General features: G+C 43.4%; 1 protein-coding gene across 5 annotated transcripts in view; it reads left to right on the top strand.

The window, feature by feature from the left end:
- Window positions 1–14,034, top strand: part of CDK14 (cyclin dependent kinase 14) — a 509,998-nt gene that overhangs the window by 106,954 nt on the left and 389,010 nt on the right. The gene's annotated exons all lie outside the window — the stretch shown is intronic.

Consider the following 14,034-nt stretch of genomic DNA (forward strand, 5'->3'; position numbering starts at 1 on the left):
AATGTACTCTGCAGTCCTCTTTATTGTGTCTGCTGGCTCTCTCCTGTGTGCTGCTGAAGAGCATATACGGCTGCTGTTGTCACTCCCTTTCTCTTTCTCTCTTTACTGCTCACCAACCTTTTTCATCTTTTAAAAGGAGCTGACCACTCCTGAACTTTCGAGGCCTTGGGCGGGCCGGGCAGGACCTACACCCATTCATCACCCTCGTCCTTATCATAGGGGCTGATCTTCAGGTTCTGATATGTTGGCCTCCTCACCGCTTCCATCATCAAGGGATGGAACCCCTCCTATTCACGAAGCCTCCACTGAGGCTACAAGAAACTGGTACTTTGTGCCCTCTCTTCAATGCTCCTTAGCATTACTTTCCTCCCTGCTCTTCACGGGACCAACAGGCACCCAACACTCCTAGCACTTGGCCGGTGCCTCAACTCCCTACTCTCTCTCCCAGTTGGGCAGGACTGAATGCCACAGTGCCCAGGCCACTACCAAGCATCTGCAAGCCGCTCTATTGTATAAGGGGGAGCATTACAGCCCTACATCTCCATATTGCCCCATGCAGCGCTTGTGGTTATACCTAGGCTGGGATATTATAGTTGAGGGTAGGGGCTTGTTACAGATTTTCCATTGAGGCCTAGGAGCATGGAAATACACCTCTGTGTGAGGCTTAGCAGATAGAGGTTATGAGAAGTCTATCTATCATTGTTTCTCTGTATTTGCAATGCTGTTTATTCAAGGTATCTTGTATTATGTTCTCTCTTTTTTTTTTTTTCTTACATTATGGATATGTTATTCAAATGTAATCTGTGCCTTCCTTCTGCAAAACTGAGTATTCGGATTTGGTATTCAGCAGATGCACCTAGCAGAGTCTGCAGTGTCTGGATCTCCGTCCAAACTGTATTATATCTTCCAGATAATAGTGAAGCGCGCAGCCTGGCTGCTTTGGAGAGATGGTTCTTTGGAAAGCTCTCAGTGATGATGCAAGAACAGGCACTCTGCAGAAATGAAATCATCCAATAAGTGCAATGTATTAGATTAAGTGCATTTCAGTCTTGGCCGTGTTTATGCAGCATTACTTCATAACATGATTCCTGTCGCGAGGAGATGCTTTATACTCTTGACTTTCAAAGTGGACAGATTAAAGTTTTTTTTTTATGGCTGTGCTAAGTAATGGTAAGGATGTAATGGACCTGTAATGACCTTATTTTATTGTAGCAGGTTTCTATAGATTGTTGAATGTGCAGGAAGCTGGAGGCCATGCCGGGGTCAACAAGGTTGTTAAGGTGAAGAATAGAACTGCAGCAACTATTCACATATAGGGGTGACAGGCATCTCCCAATGTTGGGTCACAAACCCCCACACTGGAAGAAAGAAAAGAATCCCTCATTGCGCTTCTGGTAGAAGTGCCTTAAAGAAATCTCCGCCAATAGGTATATTCCACAAACATAGGTTTTATTGACTAAAACCCACGAAAGTAAAAGGACCTCTTTGTAGGGTCAAACAACAAAGGAGAAAATAGAAAAAATACGAATACATGCAACGCGTTTCGCAAGAAGAATCCGCCTTTCTCAAGCAAACCTCCACACTGGGGAAGAAATGCCGGAGTCCCCTTTGTGCATTGCTTCAGTGAACACTTCACATAAGGAAAAGTAGGAGCAAACTAAAGTTGGGACACCACTCCACAGTACCTACTCTTGCAAACAGGCATATGATTTCTATATATATTGTTGGGGATAGACCTGTCCTCTTCTAGTTTAGCACCTTCTACCAGAGTGGTGGTTGAGAAGGTGCAGCGTTAGCCGTTATATCTGTGTCCTGGTATCTGAAGAGACCCAAAGGCCCCTCTGGCACGTAAGATGCCACCAGTATTATAAATCATACATAGTAGGGGGAGTCCCTGTTACAGATTTTGAAGTGGGGAACAGGAGCTTTCTGTTGTACATCCCATGACTACTCCTTTCGAGCGAGCGGAAGAAAAATCGTGGCGTGCGCTACTTTATTGCAGATCCCACACTCCATTAATCTCTCTGTATGCATACGATCCGTAGTGCACACACAATTAAAGTTCTCACAACGGTCATTCCCTGCTTTTGATTTTTTTTTTTTTTTCCGTGCGGACAACCACATGCATATGTAACTATTCGCAATTGGTTTCCGTGATCACTCGCAGCTCTTCCGCTGCGGATATCCGCAAGCAGAATGTGACCCGTTTGCGTGAGCCCAGCCTAAGGCTACCAACAACTCTGGGCTGTATGAAAATTGTTAGCCCCCCAGTGCTAAAATAATCTGACATTTACTTCATAGAGATGATACCAGAACCAGGCTTACTACATGCAGACAATACCACAACTAAGCTTGTTGCATAGATACGACAACAGAACAAAGCTTACTGCATCGATACGGTACTGCAAATATTCTACGAAGATACAACTTATCCTACCCTGTGGTGTGGGTGGACCCATATCAAAGATAAAAAATGAGCCCCTTGTTACGGTGTTGGATTTGCTGCCCAAGACAAAGGGGCCTGGTGTTTCTTCTCCACACCCCTTCTATGACCATTTTCCCAGCCCAGTGGGAGGATCGTACCGCATAGATTCTTTACACCGGGTACCATTGCTCTGCTACTAATTAGGACTGGGCCCTTTATAGCAGCACAGTCTTCCTATATAGTATGTTTGCCTAGTTGGCTTTTCTCTAGTCTACCTCAATAGTCTATCTCTTACTGTGGAAGCGACATCCACTCTGAGTGCACATAAGGATGCCTAGAACCTTTTAGGCTGTCATCCAGAGGGAACCCGTTTTAAGGTGAATTTTCACTTTAACAGACACCGTTCCGTGCAGACGCTAGCAAAGTAAACTAAATCTGGGTCATCGGAAACCATTTGTTTAATTCTTCATTCTTCTCCAGTGTGTTGAAGAAATCTGGAAAATTGAAAGAGGAAGAATAAATCTTGATACTGGAGAAGAAATTCATGAGTCTTTATGTTCTGAGCAGCAACATGTTTCCTATTGATTCCTCCTTCTTGGAACATTAGACATGTTGCTCCTATAGTTCATGGATCATTAGAATCCTTAGTGAGGGCCTTGCTCTTTCATGCTTTTCCAGCTTTAATATGGAAACTTGGTCTGCATATGCAAAAAAACACTTTAGCGTCTTCTTTGGGGCGACACTTAGCAGAACTTTTCACCCAGTGCTCTTAGTTTTATATACGCCAAACTAATCCAGGGATGCTGAGGAGTGCGACTTCATTTTTTTTTTTTTTCGTGGACAACTTCTCAAAAAGAAAAACGAAAAATAATGAGCAGCCAACATTTTATACGCAAATGTTGGAAAAACATAATGAATGCTAAAGAATATAAGTAACGCAAGTCTATAGCTCAGAATGCTAATATGAATGTATAGGTACCATTTACTGTGAATTGTAAAATATTAACTTGCACAAGCACATCCAGCTTCAAAAATATCTTAGAAACATTTTTTTCATTTTTTTTCATTTTTTATTGAAACTGGAAATGGGTCCCCTTTGTTCACAAAGTGTCCAGAAGTTTACAGACAGTTGACAACCCATGGGCCATGTTGTGTTCTCAATAGGCGGGAGGGTTGAGGAAAATATTTACTATAGTGTCACAAAGTAGGTGTCAGGGAACTGGGATCCGGGTAACTGTGAGTCACTGAAAACTTCCCGCAACCCCTGTCCTTACCTACTTGCTCCCCTAGGCTAAGCCCTAGGGCGACAACTGGGCGACAGTCCCTACGCTAACTAGTGATGCCGGGTAGGAGTTAGACACATAGACAAAGCCAGGAGACACACACAAACACAAAGGCAGGTCAGGCAATGCTGGTAGGCAACAAGAGAGAAGAGGTACAAGGAGTCGGGCGAAAGCAAAGTCAAGGTCAGGCAATCCGGGTCGGCAGCAGGAGAATAACGCAGTACAAGGGGTCAGGCGAAGGCAGAGTCAGGTCCGAAGCAAGTGGGTCAGAAGCCGGGAATACAATCCAATAACGCGGGTGTAGACTGGAGACAAACATGCAGTGGCAGTGCTGGAAGGAAACAGGCATGTTTAAATGCTATCAGAACTCCCGCCCCAGCAGCTGATTGGGGCGGACAGCCTACCAGCAGCCAGACCCTGACATCCAGCAGCGAGTGCAGAACATGCTAATCAGGATGTCATGGCAACAGGGACGGCATCCGCCGCATCCCCAGCAACCCGATTACCCAGGCGCTGCCCCCTGAGTACGGGAGCATGCACCCGGAGCCAGTGTCTGGGACCCGACGGCCAGGGGAGGTCACCAGCATCGGGCTCCCCTGCGACGCACTCCAGGACCAGGGGTGCGGGCACAGAGGCTCCGGGAGCCGGTGGTCCTGACAGTCTGTTTTTAGTATTTTGATATATTAAGCCTGATATATTAAGTCTGTTATGGGTATCTCTGTTCACTGACTTTCCAAGTGGCCATCTAATGGCATTTTTAAAAATCGGATGTGACTGAGGTTTGAAACGGGGTATGTTCACGACCAGCTGACATTTACCCGCAGGAACAATGGTATATCCAAAAGGAGTATAGGGATCCTTGCTTCATTGGCTGGACAGGATCAGGTGGCCCTTCATTGTTATAGCAAATTTCTACCTTTGGGCCTTTTTTTTGCAATTTATAGTATATTTTATCTATTTACCTTTTTTTTCTTACTTTTTGATAGGAATAAAAGTGGGAATGCAAATTTTTTTTTTTTAGTCTCTTTTGCATTTCTGGGTGCTTTTGTTCATGTGGTTTAGTCACGGTTTAAGTCACACGCTTGCACTATGTGGGTCACCTGGGCCATTACCTGCCCACTTTGCTGGGCTACTGTCCATGGCAGAAGCAGTTTTACAATATTTTGGCTAGCTGTTGGTGTACAGCATAAAACTTGTGGCCGACCCTCACCCATCAGAAAAACAAATTGTGTCTTTTTATTGTCTGCGGTTTTGGGTTTCTGCTGTTTCACTTTTTATGCCATTACTTGTGATTTTAGCAAGAGTGTCAATAATTCAGAAACAAACTGTCCATACTATTGCTACAATGATGCCAGCGAATGTTTGTAAATATTATTGTTTGTCTTTGAAAACTGAGATAACATTGTTTTGCTTCACAATTTATTAGTTTTGCTGTTATACTTGTTGCATTTTTTGACAATTTTTAGCCTAGACAGATGGTAGTACCACGTGTCCCTAGCTGTCAGTCCTAATAACCATTCTGCTCAACAACTCTTGTGGCTTGAATCTCCAAACCGTTCTTTTAAAATGACATACATTTACACCATCATCATCATCATACGAGCACAAAGCTCTGATTCCAACTGTTTAACCCTTAAAGCATTGATCAAAAGGAAGAGGCCCCCTTCGTCCCAAATCCCCCCCCCCCCCCCCCCCCCCCCCGATCTCAGTCAAAAGTGGACAGCCCTTGGCTTAACAAAGACCCCAGGGACCATCTAAAAGTAGTGACTGTATTAAGGGATTGTATTAAGATCAGTGTTTCACATGCCAGTCTTAATATGGTCCCCAATGTGCCTGATCTATAAAGAAGTAAACCATTCTTCATGCCTAAGACGCAGCTGTGCAACTAAATCTACGTCCGCTATGAGCTGCAGTACATTTCTGGTATAATTTCCACCAGTTTCTGGTGTAAATTAATTATAAATGAGTCAGACTGAGGCAGACACACCCCTGGTGTTGATGGCAAAAAGTTGCAAACTTTTGCACAAGCTCAGCTTGCACCAATTCTTTCAGCTTTTGTGCAGCTCGTTTAGCTTCATAAATTCCATCCCTTAGTTTATACCCAAAACATGCCTGGCAATAATCTGACGTCCTACAGACATATTATGTTTAACGAATTTTAAAATAAAGGTCCCTTAATTAGACTGCAAAGTTCTAAAATAAATGACTACAGCAAAAATACTGCAACATGAAAAATGCTATTCCCCCCCCCCCCTTAAATACATAATTTTATTTAATAAGCCTATAAACAGTAAACGCCTATACATAATAGGTACCCCAGATTCTTATTGACCCGTGCAATAAAATTATGCCATCTGTTACGTTTTTAGAGGTGAATACATATGGAAAAATTTTTAGAAAATCACTATTAAACTTAGTAGGCATAGCTCACTCCGATGACATCACTTTACTGCACAGGTACATACACAGACGCATATAAGAATTAATATAAATGGAACCCTACCAAATACTATTTATAGATGCGAGCAACAGAATGGAGAGCAGCTTGAACGAGTGTTTCTGCCACTGGAGGACTCGGCACATCTGTGGTTTAAATTGACGGCCCATTAATATCAGCGGATGCTGTGTAATGCTTCATATTCCCTGGGGTGGCGCTGTACTTGAACACCTGCTGATAAACCCCTTTAATAGTGTGACTTCCAGGTCATAAATATTGATAACTTAACCATAGGATAGGTCCCCCAAAGCCAATCGGCCTGGGTGTGCCGCTCTGGACCCCTGCCATTCAGCTAGTTGGGGTCTTCGTGCCACGACAGGTGGAGCGTCACAGGTTGATCTGCTAATATATACTATGAAGACACCTTAATATGTTATTTTTCTGCTGTCAAGAACAATTATTACATAACTCGGAGTACATGCACTGTATTACCATATTCTAATTTTGTTCAAATGTTTGCTTGCTACCTAATACATTTACTAATGCAGCCATCTGTTTCAGAAATGTCTATTTAGGAGATGACTAAATGGATTAGCTGAGATATTCTGAAACTTAGACATTAATCATCTTCACTTACTTCTAGCTATATTGGTTTTGAAACACAATTCCTTCTTCTGGTGAAAGATGAGAAGTTGTGCTGCCTTTAAACCTGTTAGCCTTCAGGCCTTGGGCACAGCCCGGTAAGGCCTTGTTCTCGAGGTGCGGTCCCTGTTTAAAGAAGACTCGAAAGCTTTCCTGACACATTTGTTTTAGTAAATGCTTATATTCCCCATAAAATAATGATTCTGGAGCGTCTTAGTACTATATTGTGCTGTTCCTCTGTTATTGCTCCTGGAAGTGTATTTAGAAATTAACAATTGGGTTTGACTGTTCTGCTTCTAAACCCTTTGCAATCCAATTTTGGATTCAGGGTTTCCTAGGGGTTTTTCTCCTTCTACCATTATACAATGGTGCCACCTGCTGGCTAGAGCCATTACTGCGGTATTGGACATACTGGAGAGGCCCCCGACAACAAAGTGGCCAGTAATATATAGTAAGAATACCCTGCCGGACGTCTTCCAACATCGGAAGCTTTACAGCTTCCAATCAGAATGTCTTTAGATGTCCGACAGTGGATTGGAAAGGGTTAATGGGGCATGTCCCTACGGATTCAGTGTGGACACCTAGTTGTGAATTTATACATGTATTTCCAGGAAGAAAAAAAAATGAATGGTACAACACAGTATTCTTAAAGTATTTCCTAAAACAGGCACATCACAAGAACTGGCTGCTCCTCTGTACGAAATGTGTACAAGTAGATCCTACATAGGAGAATCTTCTGTTTTTGGATCTAATCTTGGTTTTAACAAATGGCACCATAAAACCTGACCTTTGTGAACAAGCGCTGTGAAAATCCCACGCATTTAACTGATGTGTAAACCTATTAGACTTGTATTACATATCTATCATGACCACTTAGTGAGGGTTCTGCCATGGGGTTCCCAACTGGTCCAATATTGAAACTGAATGGTGGTTTTTACTCTTATTGAGGACTTGGTAGATTTAAAGATTAGCACAAAACTTCAATATCTCATTTGTCCGGCCAGCTATTTCTGCCGTGCATGCATACACATGGATACTTAGTTCAGCTGAGCTTGGATGTGTAGTTATGGGGGGCCCTGGTGTCTGGTTCCGGGTCTCCCTGGTGATTTGGGATGTTGTTGGTATGGCAAGTACCTGGCAGGTTAGGCCCTGTGGTCAGCAGTGCCAGGACCAGCTACTTTAAGACCTACACGTTGCTCTTGTCCTCATATGTGGCTAGAGGTGCTAGCAAGGATTTCTATTTTGGCTCCAGTCATACCGGTTCGGGAGAGGGCCAGTTGTGGAAATAGGTCCTATTAGTGGCTGCTGTATGGAGCCTCTGCAGGAAACTGGAGTATGACTCTGGAGCTGACATGTTTATTTACGATCATTAATTGTTTAAAGATTAGGAGAAGTTTAACAAACCTTTTCCTGGGTAGATTAAGTCTGGGTGCAACTGAACAGGTCTAGTGAATCCACATCGGTGGTGTTTAACTCCAAAATCACTTCCTGTTGGTTGGGATCAACCAGAGTCCTTACCCGGTACCAGGGATGAATGTCTGAGGCTACCCAGATGAAGTCCCTTCTCATGGAGGAGTCTGTGCTCCAAGAGCAATTACTGCTTCTGCACAATATTGCACAGGAGACTATCTCCAGCTCCTCTCTCAATGGCTTAGCTGGACTCTCTGTTCACTTCCAGTTGCTTTCTGCTCAGACTTGCTCCTCATTCCCGCCACCTCTTAAAATTACAGTTCTATTATACAGTAAAACATCACATAAACAGTAAAACAGTTAAAGTAGCCTAACCCCCCTTACATTCTACTTCGGGCTTGTAGAGTAAGTTGCTGACAGATACCTCTGGCAATAGTTTATTTCCTGTGAGAACAAATGATCAGCATGTTAAAATCCCACATGCCCAATCCTTCTTTACCCTGATGATATCAGTCACAGGAGAGTGGACATACTCCCATGCACATAAGAAAGTCGTCCATTCCTGATAAAATCTGTGGGTTTGGCCAACTTGACTCATATGTCCATTGGTACTTGAATTCATTTCATAACCTTATTCTCTAGGTCAACAGCCCAGCCCTATACCGCAACAAGTCTATTTTGGAACAACCCATTTATTGTTTTCTGGAAGCCGTATAATAAATGGTATAGCAGACACTCAACTGAATAATTAATGTAATATATCATTAAGATCTACAATCCATCAGCTCTGGTAAAGAATGCATTATAATTTCTCAATTGTGCTGCTTGTGAAGCCGTAGTTTCAGTCACTTGCTACAGAAAATTCGTCTGGCAGGCAGTATCATACCGACCCACCAGAGGACCGTCTGGTGGGCCCAGGCTCTTACACAGTAGTGGGTATAAAAGATTCAGCAGAAGGCACCCCCATTTGAAGATGACCTTTGAGACCATCGCTTACCACTAGGGTCTATTTCAAATAACCTATTAGACCTTTTCGATGATACGTCCTGTGTGTGCAATGATTACAACGCAACGAAAAGCGGATGTGCACTTGTTCTATAGAGATGGAGGGTGGACTTCCAAAATCATCTCTTCTGAGGAGCTCAAGAAACCCCAATTTTCCACTTCCGGTGGCTGACAACACTGAGGTTCCATTATCTTGTGGCATTTCACGGTTGTCACTCATATTGAGTAGAAGAGCTGCTTTTGTACATGCAAATATATTAGTAGCATTTCTATTGCCACCAGCCAGGGAGAGGAACATATATAGAAGAAAAGTAGGATAATTATCAAAATGGTAATGGACTTGGGCCTCAAACTCCCCTGCCACATCATGTCCAAGAAGCATTGATGTTATCAGATGAGTGGTAGTGGTCAGGACTGTCTCACACCTCTACCAGTGGAAGGGAGTCTACCTTTAATAGAGTCCTGCCACAGTACACAGTATTTACATTCTACCCGATTGCTCACAACATCCTAATATTAATTTAACTTTGATTACATATACGTGCACTATTTTCCACCACTATCGCGATTATATACAGAAGGTGCCATTATTTTGATTAAATTAATATCAGGTAGTTTCTCAAGTTACCCCAGGGTTTGCATGCCAGCTAGCACTCACACTGTGCTTAGAGGACCTGTAACGTTCTCAGGTCAGCTGGGCTGGATCCTTGGCTTTGCAACCGTAGCCTTTCTGACTCTACACACTCTGTCTAACAATATCCAGGCTTGAAGGAAGGTGCCTGAGCACACAGAAATGCGTCGCCTGCCTATCCTTACCACCATTATGTTTGTTGTTTTTTATTCCTGTCATGGTTTGTAATTTGGGGGCTTATAGCCCTTGTAGTTAAAATAATTTTTCTAAAAAACTTAGGACATCTACACCATTGCTGGGTTTCCCCAACCAAATACCTTTGGAAGCATCTGTATTTTTCATTGCCAACCAGGGTTGGGGGGGGGGGGGGGGGTTCTTAAACAAAGACCCCCCCTTGTGAAGTCAGTTATTAGTGATTTTGAATACACCTTCCCTTCATGATCCGCCCCCTGGAGCGCTGGTTTTTTTTCACATCTATATATACACTTGTCTTTCCTCCATCCACATTGGACTTGGAGCTCCCATTGATGCTCTCCTGTATTCCTGGATGCCCATGTAACGAGGAAAGACAAATCTACACTTCCATCACAATTTTCAATATCGCCTACTGGGACTCTAGGCATAGCGGACTGCTCTATTCCAGGGTAGCCCGTTCACGCCAGGTAGGTCCCTTCCACTTATTATAGTGTACACTATTTTATAACTTAATCCTAGGAGCATTGCCTCTGCTGAACATTATTTCTGAACCTACGTCAGTTTTCCTTTTGTTCCTACTCTCTTTCGTTGACCTGTACTAAATCCCAATAGAATTGACTCGTAGCGCATTGAGTCTGTCAAGTGGTTGGTCTCCACTGCTTACTGTCAATCAAATCTGACATCCTCCATTAATGGTGAGCAGTGAAGATCCCCCACTTGACAGATTCAAAGCACTAGGAACAAAATCCTATTCAGGGAGAATAGGAACAATCAAAAACTTGCAATAGAGTCAGTGTGGACCTGGGGCTGCAAAGCTATGGATGTGGTCCCGCTGACCTTGGGCCATGAAACTGCCTCTTTAATATACCAGCATAGTGCATGATTAAAGCCTTGGGGGTTGTTGGATGTAATTTATTTGTATTGAGGGGACTTGGGTCCTTTTGCTCTAATGCAATCCCATTTAATATAGAGTATATGAGAGTCTATGGGTTCTCTACTCTTATTTTGTACTATTTGAACCTTTAAGGTGCCAGCACACCTTCAACAGCTGTCAGCCCAAAACTAATTGTCCCCATTCTCCCATATACTGCACAGACTCCCTCATACGCATGCACCAATGGCTTGGCCAACCATACCTGTGACGTCAGTGGTGGCAGGGGAATAAGCCACTAACAGCGTGTTGTGGGTGGTGTTGCGACGGAGATTCAGGATACGATGTCGCAAATGGGTTAACCAAAATCTGCAATCTTTATACAGGAACAAAGGAATGAAAGTGAACAAAACTATGATGGAAATTGGGTAGTTTGGCGCAAATACTACAGCAAAACAAAAATTGGTATAGTTTTAATCGTAGTGACCCATGGAATAAAGTTATCATGTCACACTTGTCATAGAAACAATATCCCCCCGCCCACACAATGAAGATGGACCAGCTTCTTCCATCTCACTCTAATTTTAGACATTTTTTTAAAGTTGTTTTTTCAGTACATTATATGGTATATTAATGAGTAGCATTTGAAAAATACTCATTCCGCCAAAAAACAAGCCCTCAGACAGCTACGTCAACGGAAAAGTAAGAGTTCTGAAAGTGCGGAGAAGAAACCGAAAATGAAGAAGGAAAAAAATGCCTCGTCATTAACCCCTTCCAATCCACTGTCTGACTTCTTCCTACATTCTGATTGAAGCTTGTACAGCTCCAATGTCAGAAGACGTCTGACAGGGTATTCTTACCGTCTATTGCCAGCCACTCCGCTGTCGGAGCCTCTCTGGCGCACACACACACTGGCTTTAGCCAGCAGATGGCACTGTTGTATAGCAGCAAAAAGAGAAAGCCTTATAGGAAACTCTGGATCCAAAAGTAGATTGGAAACGGTTAAGGGGTTGAAGATGCAAAAGTTCCAATTACTGTTACTGTTTAAATTTAGGTTTTGAAAGAGAACATGTGAGGAAAGTGAAAACTTAACAGAGGCTCTTGAATGTCTCTTTTTAAGTCACTTCTTAGAATGATGATTGTACAAATGTAATTCTGCCTTCCTTGGTTGGATGCTACATGTGATGGAATGAAGCAGTAAAGCCTGTAGATAAACCCTGCAAACAAAGCAAAATCTGCCTGCCATTGCCCAGTACTATTGAGTCAGCTCAATCTTTTCCAAATGAGCAGTTCTCCCATACAGGACACAGTGTCAGCGGCGGCTTGTAGAAATCACTTCTTTCTGGGCTCAGTGTTATTTATTACGGCTCACGCATCGGTGTACAGTAGTTGATCCGTCCTGGATGATTGTGGATTCCTGCTAACATTGAACATTAGTAACTGCAAGCCATGACCAAATCGAAAAGCGGTACAGAAGTGATATCTACAACGCTCCATGGCAAGAACAGTTTTCTATTTGCCTGCTGCTTCCAGAGTGCCTGCAACAGAGATGTTCCCATACAGTCACAAAAATACCCATATACTCCTATGATGATCCCAAAGCGTGGCAGAGATGCCGCCTTGCAGTACCTGCCATGTATGTGCCCGGCTCGCACTTACATCTACTGCATTGGCATTCGCTTCTTACCTGGATTTTTTTTTTTTGGTAGTTTCATTTAAATCTACTTGAGTTAATAATGGTAAGAAATCTGTAAGTGTTCTTTCAGGAATTAAACTCATCTCCGCCAAACCCATCTGTATGCAAATCCAAGCAAGCAGAGACCCAATCCCTTAACACCCTGAAGTATTCTGCAAGACATTACGGAATATTCTGCTGTCAAAATCCGCATGTGTAGAGGCCTCTTTCACATGGCTGTTAAACTCGCACAAGTCCTATCCTGTCCAAAATGCACGGGACTTACACGATAAACCAACCTATTCATTTGAGTGGGTTTATTCACATTCGTGATTTTTTACTTGGGCGGATGGAGAGGTTTTTCAAATTCGGACCAAGTCCCATTTTCATGCGAGTCTTGCATGAGCATGGGACATATAATGTGCGGTATCTCATGGAGTGTCACATACAGGACACAGTGTCAGCGCCGGAGAATATTAGGCGCAACTCGCATCACCCATGAAAATACAGCCTGAATGTGGATTTTGATGCAGAATTAACCCTTTCCAATCCACTGTCTGACGTCTGAAGACATTCTGATTGAAGGCTGTACAGCTCCGATGTTGGAAGACGTCTGGCAGGGTATTCTTACTGTATATTACTGGCCGCTCTGTTGTCAGGGGCCTCTCCAGCATGTCCCACATGATACTACTGGCTCTAGCCAGCAGATGGCGCTATTGTATAATGGCAGAAAGAAAAAGCCCCCTAGAAATCCTGAATTCAAAATTGGATTGCAAAGGGTTAAGCCATTTCCAAATCCACTTCAAAATTTGGATGTTAGACATGTAGTTTTTAGTGCAGAATTTTCAGCACGAAGGAATATTCCTCAGCGTCATGCAGAATATTGCAGTATGTGTGAAGGCACCCTTTTTGTTTTTTTGGTCTGTCATCAAGCGCTGCAACAAATTGGAAAGCTCTGGTCAAGATGGGATGCTGCTTTAGCTCACAGAAGATCCTTATTCCTCCTTGGGACTTCTGCTTTCCTGCATGTACAGTGCAGATGTTGGGAAGAGGAATTGGGGGTCTGTGAGCGCTGCAGTAGCATCCCGATCAGGGCTTCACAGTAATTTACTATGCTTGATGACAGAGTTGCTGCTTGGCTGGAGGGGCAAGACACCAAGAAATGGTGCTATAATTACTGGGGCCACTAAGGGGGTGCTATTATTGCTGGGGCCACTAAAGGGGGACTATTATTGCTGGAGCTATTATTGCTGGGACCACTAAAGGGGGACTATTATTACTGGGGCCACTAAAGGGGAGCTATTATTACTAGGGCCATTGTAGGGGGTCCTATGATTACTGGGGCTACTAAAGGGGTGCTGTTACTGGGGCATAAGGGGGCCATTATCACTATTGGGACCACTGAGAGGGGTACTATTAGTACTGGGTCCGCAGAGGTGAAAACATATGCTGTCATAAGC

This window comes from Eleutherodactylus coqui, chromosome 12 (assembly GCF_035609145.1).
Source record: "Eleutherodactylus coqui strain aEleCoq1 chromosome 12, aEleCoq1.hap1, whole genome shotgun sequence".
NCBI classification, from domain to species: domain Eukaryota; kingdom Metazoa; phylum Chordata; class Amphibia; order Anura; family Eleutherodactylidae; genus Eleutherodactylus; species Eleutherodactylus coqui.